The sequence below is a fragment of the Hemicordylus capensis genome, chromosome 4, assembly GCF_027244095.1.
Source record: "Hemicordylus capensis ecotype Gifberg chromosome 4, rHemCap1.1.pri, whole genome shotgun sequence".
Taxonomy (NCBI): Eukaryota; Metazoa; Chordata; class Lepidosauria; order Squamata; family Cordylidae; genus Hemicordylus; species Hemicordylus capensis.
Window position 1 is genome coordinate 311,443,899 of NC_069660.1, and position 16,669 is coordinate 311,460,567.

At 45.4% G+C, this 16,669-nt stretch overlaps 1 protein-coding gene and 1 long non-coding RNA gene across 4 annotated transcripts in view; one reads left to right on the top strand and one right to left on the bottom strand.

Annotated features, from left to right (window-relative positions):
• The window catches only part of FAM135B (family with sequence similarity 135 member B), a 215,353-nt gene extending 210,398 nt beyond the window's left edge, over positions 1 to 4,955 (bottom strand). For all 3 annotated transcript variants that reach the window (XM_053247997.1, XM_053247995.1, XM_053247996.1), the window contains exon 1: positions 4,682 to 4,955. The gene's annotated coding sequence lies outside the window, so the exon portion shown is untranslated. The remainder of the gene's footprint in view (positions 1 to 4,681) is intronic.
• Positions 4,956 to 5,072: 117 nt separating this feature from the next.
• LOC128323975 (uncharacterized) lies at positions 5,073 to 8,626 on the top strand. Its single transcript, XR_008306558.1, has 3 exons — positions 5,073 to 5,494; positions 6,687 to 6,777; positions 8,325 to 8,626. It is a non-coding gene; the product is annotated as an uncharacterized LOC128323975 (long non-coding RNA).
• The last annotated feature ends 8,043 nt before the right edge of the window (positions 8,627 to 16,669 follow it).

A 16,669-nucleotide genomic window follows, 5' to 3' on the forward strand; every position in this document is an offset into this window, starting at 1 on the left:
CAGCCTCATTTAAGATTTCTTTACTTCATGGGGGGCCCATTTTAAAAGCTTGTCTCTGGGCCCACTCCAACCTTGCCACCCCCTTGCCTGGAATATAGCCATGGCAGTGCATTAAGCTTGGACAAGAAGTGGGGGAGAGAGAGAGAGAGAGAGAGAGATCCCTCCTTTCTTCTGTCACTTCTGGAACAACAAGAGAGGTAAATGTGGGAGGAGGAACTTTGCAGGGAGGCGGGCAGATTGGTGGGCTAGTAAGGCACATTGGACACTATTTATTTTTACATTTATACTGCCCTTCCACAAAGGAGACCAGAGCAGTGTACATAGTTATGGTATCCACACAACAACCCTGTGAGGTAGGTCAGGTTGAGAGAGAAGTGACTGGCCCTGAGTCACCCAGGGAATTCCATGGCCTGGATGGGGATTTGAACTCATTCAAATCCTGTCCTAATCCAAAACTTTAACCACGGCACCACACTGGCTTTCACAATGAGAGTTGGGACATAATCCTTTTGGACACTCAGTGATGCCACCGGGGCATGACAGCATTCAGAATAGGCTCAGAATATTAATAAAAATGAGTTGGTTTTTTGAATTTGGGGAAATAATTCTGCTCTTTCTCTCTCAGTTCCAAGACTGAGTTTGCATTCCACTAAGGAGGAGAATGGGGCTTGTGCCGAAGGGCTTTTTGGAAGATCATGTCCTTAACTCATAAACCAGTGTCTTGTCTCCAAGTCCCAGTGGGAGTTATTTAGGACTACCTTTATCTGGACAGTGCTAATTGCACATGCATAAGAGCAGAAACAACTTTTTAAAAAAGGGATTTAATTAATGTGAAGGAGAAATAAAAAAAAATAGGCTAGATCACCTTAATGGGAGAGCGAGCGAAAAAGGCTTAAGCAGTTTGGCTCAGAAATATAAAATCTGGCCATGGAAAAGATCAAGGAATGTGGAGAGCATGAATCATGAGTACTGTATTCTCTCAAAAATAAGAGGGCACCCACTAGAATGGATAGACTGATGGTTTAATGTTTGTCACATGGCAGACAATTAAAACATTGCAGCAGCTTCCTGCCAGGGACAGAAGACTGGGTGGAGAGCTAGTCTTGTGGTGGCGAGCATGACTTGTCCCCTTAGCTAAGCAGGATCCACCCTGGTTGCATATGAATGGGAGACTTGATGTGTGAGCACTGTAAGAGATTCCCCTCGGGGGATGGAGCTGCTCTGGGAAGTGCATCTAGGTTCCAAGTTCCCTCCCTGGCAGCATCTCCAAGATAGGGCTGAGAAAGACTCCCACCTGCAACCTCTGAGAAGTTGCTGGCAGTCTGTGTAGACAATACAGAGCTGGATGGACCAATGATTTGACTTGGCTTCAGGCAGCTTCCTATGTGAGCACTGTCTGCTGCAAAATATTCCCCTTAGGAAATGGGGCTGTAGCTCAGTCGTAGTGCATCTTCTTGCATGCATAAGGTCTCAGGTTCAATCTCTGGTTTCTCCAGGGAGGGCGGAGAGACACTCCTGCCTAATATCGTGGAGAACCGCTGCCAGTCAGTGTAAGCAATAATGAGCTAGATGGGCAGAGGAAGTAAGGCAGCTTCCTCTGCCCCAGAAAAGGATTGATAAGAGTGGGAATTGATAAATCTATAGAAAAATAGATCTATCATTGGTTGGTAACTCACCATGATGATGAAAATTTACTCCTTGTTTAGAGACAAGTATACCTCTGGGTATACCTAGGAGTAGATATCCCCAAACCACAAGTGGGAGGCACCCAACTGATAATTAGCCAACTAAAAAAGAACAATTGGAGAAGAGTTCTTAAAGTCCCACTGTTTTATTGTGGCCAACACGTTTCCAAAAACGGTCCTTCATCAGGGCTATCTGAACGATCCATGCACTCTACTAGGCTGATGTTGAGATCTTCTCTGAGAGAGAGAGAGAGAGAGAGAGAGAGAGAGAGAGAGAGAGAGAGAGAGAGAGAGATCTGTGCTACTATATCTTTAGAAGATACCAAGAAGATCCTACTAGTGTGTCTGAGATATTCAAACAGCCCTTGACAAGGGATTTTTTTTTCAGAAACATGTTGGGCACAATAAAACAGTGGCACTTTGAGTCATCTGGGAAAGAAGAATTTCCCTGGGGCCTTTGGCTGGTCTCTGCAAGATTGAATCCTGAGATCTACTGACAATTGGTTTCATCCCACATGCCAGTATTTATTATCTGAATCAGACAGAGAAATCTGCATAGAGAAATATTTGTAGCCACAGTCACTGGGACCTAAACAGGTTTACTAGGAAGGAAGGAAGGAAGGAAAGGAAGGAAGGAAGACTTAAAATCAATTTATCTCCTCCACCATCATCCCCTCCCAAGAATGAACAGAAATTCCTTATGGGAAAAATAATGCTAATGATATAATTTACAAACTTCATTATCCTAAGGGTAGAAACAGAGCACATGGCAGAGTAGCATAAAAATCCGACTAGGAAAATCCCAGAGTTAGTCACATCCTAATTTTGCAGTTGAATCATCATCATCATCATCATCATCATCATCATCAATTTTATTTGTTAGCCGCTCCATCACAAATTGTTCTCTGGGTGGCTCACAAAATTTCTTTTTAGGAATGTGCTGAAATGCAGAACCCATTAACCCATTATCTATCTGTAAATATGCATAGATATTGCAGGTGGGGTAGTTTTCCCTCTTGCCAGTCTTTTACCTCTCTTCCTGTTTGTTCAAAATGGTGTAGGAAGTACTTTAAGCACACAGATTATACCCTATACTCTGTCCCAGCTGTTCACTTTGCAACTTCCTTTGATTCCTATAGATGCTTTGTCTGAGCAGCACCACCCACGCCCCCCACAAAATTCACCTCAGATTCTGCTTGAGTTGAAATTCAAGAGAAGTGTAACCCCACCTCCCTTGGGAAAGTTGCTCATCTTGTTGAAATCGTTTGCCTTGGAATACCACCAGAGGTTTTGTCTGAACAAAACCTTCAAATTTTTGCCTCATTTTTAAAAGGAGAAATGTAACTGCAACTTGAGGTAAAAAGGCTAAAAGCAAATAAAAAACAAACAAACAAACAAATTTGGATTATGGTCTTGAATATGCAGTCTTGGATATGGGAGACCAGAATGAAAGTTTCTTTTACTTTTAAATTCAACAGAATGGCCTTGAGTCACTGAAATCCTTTCAGATTTGACTCCACATCTCTAAATGAGGAGATAAGGACAGGTAAGATATAAAGGATCAAGCATTTTGTATGTGAAAAGTGCCGTGGAAGTGATCATCCTGAGAATTCTGACAGAATCCTTTTGTCATCCATGCAACCAAGCTGAATTCAATCTAGGAACTATGTTCAAGGATTCTCAAGAACTGTGGCTTAACTCGGGGTTCCCAACCTTGAGTTCCCAGATGTCATTGGACCACAAATGACCATCCCCAACCACAAGGGCCTTCAAGATTAACTGGTTGCTAAATCATAGTAGCAGAGTCATGAAATGTTTTCAAGGTGGGAAATATGCACACAGTTGGTACATGTATTGATCTTTTGATACAACACATTGTCTTATCCAAACAGCTAAGAAACACCCTTGAGTGTCCAGACAAACTGAAGAATGGTTAAAAAGAATGAAACACTTCTTTGCATGGGATGAAAACATCATGATGGAATTAGATTAGGTATAGATTCATTAGGGGATAAAGTAGCCTTCGAATCATGGGACTGGAAGGAAAATATGCCTATCCAACATTTCTTTTCCAAAGACTGCCTCATACTGTACTTGCAAAACTGGAGGCCAAATGGAAGACGGCCCACCCATTAGGTCAGATTGGATGAGACTATAGCTCAGTGGCAGAACACACACTTCCCATGCAGAAAGTCCTGAGTTCAGTTTTTAGTATGTTCCGTTAAAGGGCCTTAGCAGGCAGGGATAGAAAGCACCTCTGCCTCAGACCTTGGAGAAATGTTGCCAGTCAGAGTATAATACTGGGCTAGATGGACAGATGGTCTGACCCAGTATAAGGCATCTGCATAAGTTTCAGATCAACCTGTGTCATCCTGAGGAGTAAACAACATGGGTTCTTATGAGCTCACTATCCCTAATTTCATGGCCGTGGAAAAAATCAGGAAAGAATGCTATTTAACGCAAGCTTCCTGGATAAATTTCTATACCACACACCTAATCTCTCTCTCTCCCTCCCTCCCTCCCTCTCTCTCTCTCTCTCTCTCACACACACACACACACTTCGCTATCGCGCAGACATAGGTAGAGTTTTTTTCCCCAGAGAGATTTGATTTGTGGATTGAACCTGCTTTTTATTTTTTTTAAAGAGAGGATTATTCATCTAAATGCCAATCCCTTCTCTAAGCTGCTGGCCACTTTTTATTCTGAAGCCCTCTGCAAAACCTCTCTTTTCATCAACACATTGCACCTCTTGGTTAGCTCTCCGCATCACCAACATACATTCCGTACCACACTCTCTCAGAATATATTATTGAAAATGATGATAATAAGAAAAGGGGAAAGAAAGAGTCCTCCTTGAAAATAAAGCATTACTGGGTAGGTGGTGGGGGGGGGAATCCAATCCCTTTAAAATGATTAGTCAGTAAACCAAGAAGACACTGGCACATAACTGAGCCAGTTCAAGGCAGAGAGTTTGCAGGGGTGGGAACAGCGTTTACCTGGGTCTTTTGGGGTTCCTCTGCAGTGCACCGTCTTCAACTCTCCTGATCTCCCTTTTTTTCCTATCTGTCCATCCTCCGGAAAATGACAGGGTAGCGACTGCTGCAGCTCATCACCGTCCTGTTGGTTGAGCAAGTCTACAAAGACAGCTGGTGAAGCTGCAGTCTGTGCGACCAGGCTCTGGCTTCTGCCAAGGCTGCCGCTGCTGTTCCTGGTACTGATGATGTGAAGGAGGAGGAGTATGAGTGGAGAGGGGGAGGAGGATGCCATGGATGGTGCTGATGCTGTTGCTATGGTTACGGAACTCCGCAGCACTATACAGTGCAACAGCTGCTAGAACTCCTGGTTCTTTCACAGACAGGACCGAGGGCTGGCTGCAACAGAAGCGGGAAGTAACCAGGATGCATATTCTTCTCTTTGTCAAACACTTCACACACCCTTTGCTTACATGCAGCAGTGATTGCTCAGCAACAGAGTTGCTGGAGTTGCCAGTGTGATCCTGTATCTCAGCAAAAGGCTAAGAACTAAAAGTGACCCCCCAAAAGAACAGCCAAGGTTGTGACAGAGGGAGCTGCAGGGGAAAGGGCCGTGAAGTGATATGCCAAGTTATAGCTCACAGTGTTCTGTAAAAAAGAATGCCAAGACAAGAACAAGGTTCATTTTACACAGACTGCTCCTGCACAAGCAAGATGAAAAGCCCATGGAACGGCATGAAGGAGAAGACAAATCAAAGTGGAACATTCTATAGTTCCTGGGTCATTAGCCATCACATGCCATGGACAAGCACTTCTAGTGGGGGAGGAACTTTACAAGTAATGCTGTATTATTTATTTTATTTTATTTTACAAATTTCTATATCACCCTAAACCTACATCTCCTTATGACTACAGTAAAAGTGAATGATGAGGTCAAGACAAATTAAGAAATAAATGGACACAAGTTGTGATTAGCAACCGCATTGTGCCAAAATGCATATACCCAGTTTCCGTTTAGTCCCATGACTTCGATGGGGCTAAAGAGCAATCTACACTGTGTGAAGTGAAGTGGTCAGAGCATCAGATTAGGACTTGAAAGACTTGGGTTCAAATGCCACCCTCTATAAAGTACACTTGGGAACTTTGGTCCAACGGCTATCCCTCAGGGTAACCTCCCTTGGAGAAAAGGTGGGGTATACAAATGAAAATAATAATGGATGTAACACGAGAGATGTATTATCTGATTTCTTAGCATCTTTTTGTTTAATTAAAAAGAGCTGAGGGGAACAATGTGCCATAGGTGGTGATGGTGAGTTTAACCCTCTTCCTCTGCCATTTAGCCAACTTTTTATTTTTTATTTTTTATTTTTACATTTATATCCCACTCTTCCTCCAAGGAGCCCAGAGCGGTGTGCTACATACTTGAGTTTCTCCTCACAACAACCCTGTGAAGTAGGTTAGGCTGAGAGAGAAGTGACTGGCCCAGAGTCACCCAGCTACTATCATGGCTGAATGGGGATTTGAACTCGGGTCTCCCCGGTCCTAGTCCAGCACTCTAACCACTACACCACGCTGGCTCTTCAATCCCTCCCAAGTTTTTGTTAAGTACAGAGAAAAAAGAATGCAAGTATTCCTAATGGTCCTGGTTTTTATCCCCATCTGTGGCCAATAGCAGTTTAAGAGGAAGCAATATAAGTCTTATGGCCTTTCATTCCATAAGATTTTCCTGACTTGTATTGCTTCCTCTGCAATTGCTATTGGCCATAGAAAAAGATAAAAACTAGGGCCATCATTGCAGCCCTGATTCATATCTCCTCCACTGTGCAGATATTTTCCACCAAAACATTAGGCATTAGACAGTTGCATTGTCTCCTGTATTACATCTGGCCTTAAATCAGAGACATGCTATATCCCACCACCCCATAAATTCCACTAGTTTTATCAAAACACTTGTTTGCTTCCTTCAAACATGGCTTGGATGTTTGTTTGTTCCACTCTTCTTTCAACTCTCCTTGTCACCTGATCCTAGGGAGGCGGTGGATGTCCTGAATCGGGGGCTGGAGGCCGTGACGGGTTGGATGTGGGCCAATAAACTGAAATTGAATCCAGACAAGACGGAGGTAATGTTGGTCAGTAGGAGAGCCAATCGAGATGAGGAGATTTTACCGGTTCTGGATGGGGTTGCACTCCCCTTGAAGGAGCAAGTACGCAGCTTGGTGGTATTACTGGACCCAGCTCTGCTTTTGGAAGCTCAGGTGGAGGCGGTGGCCAGAGGCACCTTTGCACGGCTTTGGCTAGTGCACCAGCTGAGTCCCTTTCTTGAGAAGGCAGATCTAGCCACAGTTACCCATGCCTTAGTCATGTCACAGCTGGATTACTGTAACGCACTCTATGTGGGGCTGCCCTTGAAGAATATCTGGAAACTGCAGCTAGTGCAAAATGCGGCAGCTAGGGTTTTATCTGGAGCTGCCCGGTGGGAGCACATCACACGCATTTTGAAAGAGCTGCACTGGCTACCAGTTTGTTTCTGGGTCCAATTCAAGGTGCTGGTTTTGACCTTTAAAACCCTTAACAGTTTGGGCCCAGGATACGTGAGGGACTGCCTGCTTCCAAGGGTTACTGTCCACTTGACAAGGTCATCTGAGGGGGCTCTACTCTGGGTGCCGACAATGAGAGAGGCCCGGTTGTCGTGCACACGGGACAGGGCCTTCTCTGTTGCTGCCCCCAGACTCTGGAATGCTCTCCCGGTGGCTATTCGCTCCTCGGTCTCCATCACAGCTTTTAGAAAGAGTGTAAAATTTTGGCTCTTTGCCCAGGCTTTTATTTGATTCTCTGCTGCTGCTCTTTGTATTTTGTACTGTTTTTATGTGTGTTTTAAATTTTTAATCAGATTTAATCAGATTTGTTTTTATGTGTGTTTTAAATTTTTAATCAGATTTTAATCAGATTTTAATCAGATATTTTTCACTTAATATTTTAATATTGTCTTTTTTTACCATCTTGTGTTTAAACTTTTGCTGTAAACCGCCTTGGGGTTGTTTAATGAAAGGCGGCATATAAATTTAAAAATTAAATGAATGAATGAATGAATGAATGAATGAATAAATAAATAAATTAAATAAATAAATTTCCTACCACACTGACCTCCACACAATGCTTCAGTTTCCCCAAAGCTGAGGGGACCCCTTTATGACAAATGGAGCCCTGGTAAGCCCCAGCGCCATCTTGGAAGGTGCACACAGAGCTCTGGAAGTGTAGTCCTTCCAAGGCTGTGCTGGGGTCTGGCATGGCTTGCTTTCCCTTCAAGGAGGTCTACTGGGGCCAGGCAAAGCCGAGCAGCACTGTGCAGTGGGAATGGCTACAGGGTATATTTAGACACCGGGTTTCTTTCTGTTGTGCGCTGTGTATAGGGGCATGCATTATGAATGGTATTGTGTAGTGTCTTCCAAATGGCATTAGGATGGACATCATTTACTGAATTTCATGTTCTGATTAGTATGAGATTAAAAATATTAATTATTTTTAATAATTTTTAATAAAAGTTCATACTTACCCACAATTATTATCCATACATGATTTGTTGATTAAAATTACAGTCTTATTACATTCTGTTTTACATGTGTCATGTTGTGTCAATAGTGATTGGATCTGCTGTTTCTGCTTTTAGGTCTATGCTTCTGTCAAGTGCCAGCGGAGCTCTGTGGAGTATTCGGATTCAGCTGAAACTTCTCACAAGTCTAATAAACAATTAGTCAGGAACCCAGTTCGGGTCGATGGAAGCCAACACTAGTTCTCGAGCCTTGTCATGAAGAACACTCATTTAGGAGATGGAAACTCTAAGTTAAGCTGCCAGCAGTGTGGGTTGTGTGGGTGCGCGGCTTGCACGTTGAAGGAGCACAGATCACTCATCTGGGGGAAGATAGGTTGAGCCTGCCTTACCCCCCAGCCGGCCACCCAGTTGTGTGAATAGCCCAGTATATTGGTGAGCATCCTGACACACACATTTAGCATCAGGAGGAGTCCATAGTCCTATTTATTTATTATTTCTCTATGTAAAACACTTTGTAAACTTTTGTTGAGAAGTGGTATATAAATATTTTGTTGTTGTTGTGGTTGTGGTTGTTGTTGTTGTTAGCCCCTAGAGGCTTGATGGCTCAAGAAGTAGAAGCTGAGGTTTTCAATCAATCAGTCATTCAATTTTTTAAAGGTCATTGACCAATAAGATAACACAATAACACAGTAACATAATGAGGTCAGTCACACATTCAAAAACTGTGTTCTCACCAGGTTTGGGAGCTGTGTGAGCTCCCAATTTCCGGTGGTGTGGAAGCAGGGAATGAGGGAAACCTGGGTAGAAGTGATTGTGTGGAAGCAAGGTAGGAGGAAAACCTGGGTAGCTTTTCCTTCTACCTTGCACCCACACAATCACTTCTACACAGGTCCTACTCTTATTCTGCTTCTACACAACTAAAAATTGGGAGCTCGCACAGCTCCCAAACCTGGGGAGGACACAGTTTTTGATTGCAAGAATGACCTCAATAACTTCCATTTGAACAATCTCCAGGTAAAACATTATGGAAATTAATTAAGCCAAATATAGATAGAGAGAGAACCATTGGTCTCAAGAGGTGAATATGAACCTGAAGATCTGCCAGAGAACCCAAAGATCTGCCAAGGAATCCATAATATTCTTATTCTCAGCATCCAAATGTTTTACTCATGTCTTGCTTTTCTAACCATTTATCTTGGTGGGAAAGCATTTTGGCCAGACTTCATAGAGCACGGTGAGGAGTATGGGGGAAAGGGTTTAGCAGAGCCAGCTGTAACTGAGCTGATCCCAGAGAAGAAGACAATATTCTTTTTTCTTTCTTTTAAGGGCCAAACTAGATAAGCAATGGGTGCTACCATTTGGAACACCTGATATCTTTAGCTCTACTCAGACACTGGGAAAATACAAGGGATACATAGCTGGACAGATGTGATCAGAAAGGTGTTGTGCCAAGAGTGCACCTGCTGTGATGTCAGTGAAAGACCCCTTGATGTGCACCTGTCATGTCCCTTTATCACATGGCAGGGGCTATTAATCCAAATCACCCTTCAACATGCACTCCATGTACCTTTTCATACAGGTATTTGAAGAGCATGCAGAGGAGCGATTCAGATGAACAGCCCTCTGCACAATAAAGGGACATGTCAGGAATGCATGGAGAAGTTCTTCACTGAAATAATTGGAGATCATGCTCACAGTGCGATCTCTTCCTTATCAAACGTGTTGGGCTGTGTATTGTCCTCACTGGCCTCATTGTTGTATGTGCATGCAGGTGTCTGCACCCAGGTGCATGTGTTTGTGTGAATGACTATTATGTGTTCATTTTAAAAGTGAACCTGGGTATGGGGCTGTTCAAATGCAGAGCACAGGTAGAAAGTATACTGCTGTATGTGCATTGAATATAATGGGGGAAGAGCTGTCCGTGCATTCAGATCTGTATATGTGTACACTGTACACCAGTTGCATGTGCATTGAACATAATGGGTGAATAGGGCTTTTCTCTTTCTCAAAAAGCAGCTGCAAGGGAAGATCAGGATCATAACTTAGGGCAGGGTGCACCAACGTTTTACCCCAATGCCAGTTTCCCAACTTAAATCACCCCACATTACAAGCATGGCTCCAGAAGGGTTAGGGGCAAGCCCCCCACTCCCATCACCACCAACAAAAGTGGCTTGCCACCACTGCCCCCAATTTCTGTTTCAGAAATCTAATATTCAAGACATAGCTCGCCCACACATAAATGCCCTTTGCCCCTCCTGGTGTCCTGTGGTTGTCTTTGGTAGAATACAGGAGTGGTTTACCATTGCCTCCTCCCTCACAGAATGAGAAGATGCCTTTTGCCTACTACTACTAGTTGGAGAGCTAAAGACCACCTCCAGCCTCAAGGGTAGGATGCCTCTGAGTACCAGTTGCAGGGGTGTAATGGCAGGAAAGAGGGCATGCCCTCAACTCCTGCCTGTGGCTTCCAGCGGCATCTGGTGGGCCACTGTGCGAAACAGGATGCTGGACTAGATGGGCCTCGGGCCTGATCCAGGAGGGCTGTTCTTATGTTCTTTCAGCATCTTCCTATATCACTGCTGCCCGATATAAGTGCCCCCCCCACCCCGTCAAATTTTTTGTGGTGCTGCCTCTGCCCCCGTAAACTTCTATCTAGTAGTGAGGGCAGTTTTTGTGGCCATTAAGTTTCCCATTGCATTACTAAGAACAGATTTGGAGGGAGCAATTTGTTCTGAGGTAATGGAAAGTGGGGGAAGAGTAGAATCCCCTCCCACCATGACATAGCCCCATTCTAAATTTCTCCCCAGAACCTTTGAGAAAGAACAAGGTATTGGATCCAATACATGCTATTTCTGTGCCGTGTCCACTTTAATTCTCAGTTGCCTGAGTCCTTTTTGAATATAGTAATGTACTTACAAGATGTGCCATTCGATATGGCACCTTTCATCTGGTTCCATTCCTCTAATAGTCACATAAGAAGAAGAAAATAATTGTCCTGGCTAGAACACAGTGGGACCATATTTATAGATCTTTATTGGAACTTTAGAAAATTCATTGATTCTGGAGTAGTGTGAAAAGCCATGGAACCACTTGAACATGATACTGCAAAGAAGAAACACGAGAGTGAGAATCAGAAAAGTGAGAGTTCACTGCAACCAATAGGTTTTCAGAATTAATTCAGAAAACATACTGACATGCAGCCTAGATGAATAATATATTTACTTCTATAATTGTTCCCCGAATGTCTTGCAACCATAGTGGGTGCTTAGGAGCATTTTTGTAGCCATCTGAGTTACAACACTGTGGGGAAACATTCTCTGATGCCTTACTAAATTATTATTTATTTGTCAAGCTGTAGAAAATATACATACAAATTGGCTAAGCAGACAGATGGGGCTGTTTGTTTAAGGATTTCTTTTCCCGGGTGGTTTTTTATTGCTTTTAGAGTCGACAATGCAAAAGTACCAGTTGGCGCTGTATAATTATATTGTCCTTCCCACTCATGGAAGTTTGCAGACAAAGCAATTTGCATCAATAATTTCCCAGCACCCTGATCCTATAAAACAAGATAAGATTTTATTGAATGATCAAGTATCAGATACCCTGATCCTATACTCATCATATAGGAGTAAGAATTATTGGAATTGGTGGTGCTCCATTCCACACTCACAGCCCTGATATTTGGAAAGAATGTCCACTTTTTCACACACATCTGTAATCCCAAATTCTGTCTGAATTCTGGTCTCCTGCCCTTCTAAGGGTCTCCATTCAGTGGAAGAAAAGGGGCCAATTTCTGTGCTTTGGAACTCAACAAGGCTGTACACAGAAGCAGCCCTACCAAGGTTAGGGCAGCCCTACCTGGGTAGGGCGGCTGGTGTGCACCACTGGGATCGAGGCCAAGCTGGGTGCTACCTCCACTGCAAGCCCATTTTTGTAACCTGGGCTTTTACATGGGTTAAAGGGTGCAGGCGTGCCTTTTACCCAAGGTCTGGGGTTATGTATATACTCAGGCTGCACACAGCCTGATCATACACAGAGACAGGTGCCTAGAGCAGTGTTCCTCAATGTTTTTGGAATCATGGACCGGTACATCCTTTGTGTGCAGTTTCCAGGACCAGAAGTTAGTAAAGGAGTCACCTCCCCCATCCCAGGCACCCCCAAAACAATTTCAAGCTGGAGGGGGCACAGCCACTGGGAGCTCTCCAGAGCTCATTTCTAGGCAGGCAGCCCTCACTGCTGGGATAACACTCATTGAGCTTCCTCAAAATAAACGTTAGCTCAGCAGTGAGGGCTGCATGCCTAGAAATGAGCTCTGGGGAGCTCCCAGCAGCGGTGGCCCCCACTGGCTCGAAATTGTTTGGTGGGGGGATTGATTCCTCATGGACCAGCATGGACCGCCATCCAACTCCTCACAGACCTGCACCAGTCCATGGACTGGTGGTTGAGAAACACTGGCCTACAGCACCTGACTCATAGAGGGATCCCTAAATGCAGCGTGCAGCTCGCACAAGACATTTAGGGGTTCCTGGAGGCCAGGAAAATGGAACATATTTTCCTGACCTCCAGTGATCTGTGCTGCAGGAGAAATGCAGTTCCTGTGCACAGCCACATGCCCAAGAGGAGCCTGGACATCATCTGGGGGGAAGGTACGTTTATCCCTACTTTCCACACACACACCCCACTCGCCCTCTCCACCCTCTCATGGTCATGTGCACGAACTCAATACTGTCTTGGGATACATTTTATGTGAGGTGGCATAGAAACTGAACTATACACAAATAAATAAAAGATTATGAGGCTATTCTCACAATTGGCCAAAAGCAGGCTAAGGGAGCCTAGCCTGCGTCTGGGCGAACGTGAGAACCACCAGGCTCGCAGGCAAGCCTGGTTTCCTCAAAGCAGGTGACCTGCTTCTGCAGCCCTCCCCTTAGACAAGCTTAGCGGAGCGAGCGCTCTGCTAACCCCATCTATTTGATCGTGAATGGCTGCAGTGTGGCACCGCGCTGCAGCACCGTGCCATGGCAACACATAAGGAGACCCCCACCAGGTGGCTGAAACAAGCCTCCCGCCCCTGGGGATCTCTCTAGGGTGCCCTGCATGCTCACGCGGGGCATCCTGGAAATTCCGGGGGCTGGGCAGCACCCGGAACCCCACAGTCCTTGCCGGCTCCGTGACAGAGCCAGCAGTCATGTGGGTGTTCGATCCGTTCGATGCTCGTCTGCAGGTTAAGCCCGCTCTCCCCACTAACCCCATTCAGGTGAGTCTCACTGATCGTGAGACTCGCCTCTCTATCTATTTCCCAAAGAGCTAAAAATGCTGTGATCCTTATGGATGGCAGCCTCTGCAGGCAGACTCAGGACAACCCACAGATATGTCACAAAAACCACAAGGTTCTGAAAGGGAAACACCCTCAGGTTCCCCACTGTGGATTCAGAGGGTAGTTAATGGATAATCGAGTGAGCAGAGCTAATGGACCAAAGTGGTAAGGATGAGGGGCAGGGCAGGAAGGAGGTCTTTAATAAAAAGAGCATGGAATTCCTCAGCTTGCGGGAGACTCCCTCAAGACAGTCACAACCCCTTCTTTTTCTGAGGTGTCTACAATTTTCACCATGCTCAGGCACAAGTATGCACCAGGGAGATACTGCAAGTCATCACACCCAAATAAGTACCAGGTCCTGCAACCAAAGCAGGTCAGATGAAGGAGAGCGCTCACAGTCTGGTGACAGAACAGATGCAGAAAGGCCCCCGGTTTTTTTCAATCCCTGTTATGTGAACACTTGGTGAAATACCAGCAGTCAGATCAGCCACTGGTACAGCCTTAGAAAAGCATACAATCTCCAGATAACCCTGAAGTCCTGAGGCACCCCCTGAATTGAAGCAGGGCTACTAAATTTGCACAGTCCTACAAACTCTCCTCCGTGAATGATAGGAAGCATCTCATCTATCTCCAGAGGAGCAATTATTCTGTAATTGCTAAGTGTTATCGTAGCTCGGCAGCTTGGGAGAACTGCAGTCCCCAGAGATGCAATTCCAACAAGAGTGTCTGCCGGCATATTAGGATGTATGCCTGTTTAATTCAAGCCGATCTCTGAGTTGTCGTCTTTCTCCCAGTCTTGTTTTCAGCTGCTTTCAAAGGAAACAATTCGATCTTTGCATTTCCCATTTCCCACATCTGAAAAGTGACATCAAGTTGACCTGCATTATGCATATTCAGCTATTAACATTTCCATATTTTTAGACTGTAAATACCACATGCACATCATCATTTTGTCCCCAGTCCAAGTGAAACGCGCAGATGCTCAACTTCTCTTTAGCACCAATGGCAAGTGGCAATTGCCAATCTCCATTTTTACAACTGTGCATGAACAGAAGGACATATCCAGAGCCCAGCTGGAGCAGACCAACCCCCCGCCTAATCCAACTTCCTGTTTCCCACAGTGACCAACAAGTGACAACAGTGCCTCTGGGAAGCCCACAAGCCGGACATGTAGGTGCACAGCCCTCTCCTGGTATTGCTTCTCTACAACTGCTATTCGGAGTGGTGCACAGTCTGAAACAGATCGTAGACTTCAGGCAGATCTTAGACTAGACTTTGTGCTCAGAAATTTACTGGGAGCAATACTCAGAATAGTGCAGTGGGGAAGGAACCTGCCTAGGGAGCAAGAGGTTGCCGGTTCAAATCCCCACTGGAATGTTTCCCAGACTATGAGAAACACCTATATTGGGCAGCAGCGATATAGGAAGATGCTGAAAGGCATAATCTCCTACTGCATAGGAGATGGCAATGGTAAACCACTCCTGTATTCTGCCAAAGAAAACCACAGGGCTCTGTCGTTGCCAGGAGTCGACACTGACTTGATGGCACAATTTTACTTAATACTCAGATTGTGGGAGGGGCTAGGGGCAATCCCTCCTGTAGCTTTGAAACAGCCTCTTTAGCTACTTTTAAAAGAAGGCCATGGGGGAGCACAATTTGGCTTAAAGTGGGGAGAATCATGGGATATAGCTTCTGGATTTTCTTAAGGATCCCCTATATCCTCCCCCCCCCCCGTAATCCAAGTACTGACCGGGAATCTTTAGCATACTTTGATTTGAATTTGACAGAGCCTCCAAGGGATCAAACTGACTCTGCATCTGGCCCCTGAGTTGTCAGCCGGCCGTCTCTGACCTGAATTATAAAATGCCCCCTGAGAAACAGAGAAGCTGGCCATTGTGCATTAGAAAGTTCTCAGGATGACAAGAAGCACCCCAGGGGATAGAGCAGTTTTGGAAGGATATAAACGACATGGGACATGAGACGTCTTGAAACGCAAAGACATTCCTTAATGTTGCCTCTGTGCACATTGCAGAGGTGGAGGGAAGAGATCAGGAGCTTATAAGCAGCTTCCTGGGTTCTGCCTTGTGCTGACTCTCCAGAGACTGGCGGAACGAAAGGATGACATTCTGCAATATCGAGGGCCTGGATTTCATTACCTGTATACTTGCTGCCTGGGAAATAAAACCACAGCAGGTTTCTTTAACATCCCTACCAATAAGCACTTCTTCTCTACTCACAGCCCTTGGACACCAATAAGAGCAGTTCCACATAACCAGATGCTTACATGGAACAGGCCATGTTTATCCAGCATGTTGGTTGTCATAGGATGATCACACATCTAATCTTAAATATTATTTATACAATTTAGGGGCAAGCAACATAGTAAGGTCATTCACAGGACCGCTACTGGGGTGTGGAAGGCAGTGCAGGGGGGAAGCGGGGTTGAACCTACCATCCCCCCAGATAAGCATCTGTCTTCTGTGTGGCACATGGCTCGTGCGCCCTCACAATCTTCTCTGCTTTGAGCAGCACAGATCTCTGGAGGCTGGAAACATGAAGCCCGGACTCCAGATATCCCTAAATGCACCATGCGAGGAGCTGGACGCTTTAGGTGCTTGGCGCTGTGTCAGCTTGGGCTGACCTGGATAAAAGGGTGTGCTCATCCAGGAAAAATTCCTGGAGGTGGGTCTCACGATCAGAGAGACCTGCCTGGGGAGGGTGAGTGGGGAGAGCGGGCTTATCCCACTCTCCCCGCAGATGACCAGTCAGTCTGCTCTGGGCAGCTGCAGCGGTCACCCACACGACTGCCAGCTCCTTCACGGAGTCGGCCAGGGCTGGGGAGTTTGGGGGCCGTGTGGCCCCCAGAAGCTCCATTATGCCCTGTGCGAGTAACTCATGAGCAAAAAAACACAACAAAACAGGTTTGCAGAGTGCTCGCTCCGCAAACCCAGAATAAGGGGAGGGTTACTTGAGTGGGTTAACCGCTCAGGAACCACTGGACTCGCAGCCGAGCCCAGTGGTTCACACGGTTGTAGAAAATCGGGCTAGCAGAAGCTAGCCCAATTTTCTACAATTGTGTGAATAGCCTCCTGGACTGTCCAGGGATGTAGCACCAGGATTGGCCTCAATCCAAGCCCTTCACACGAGC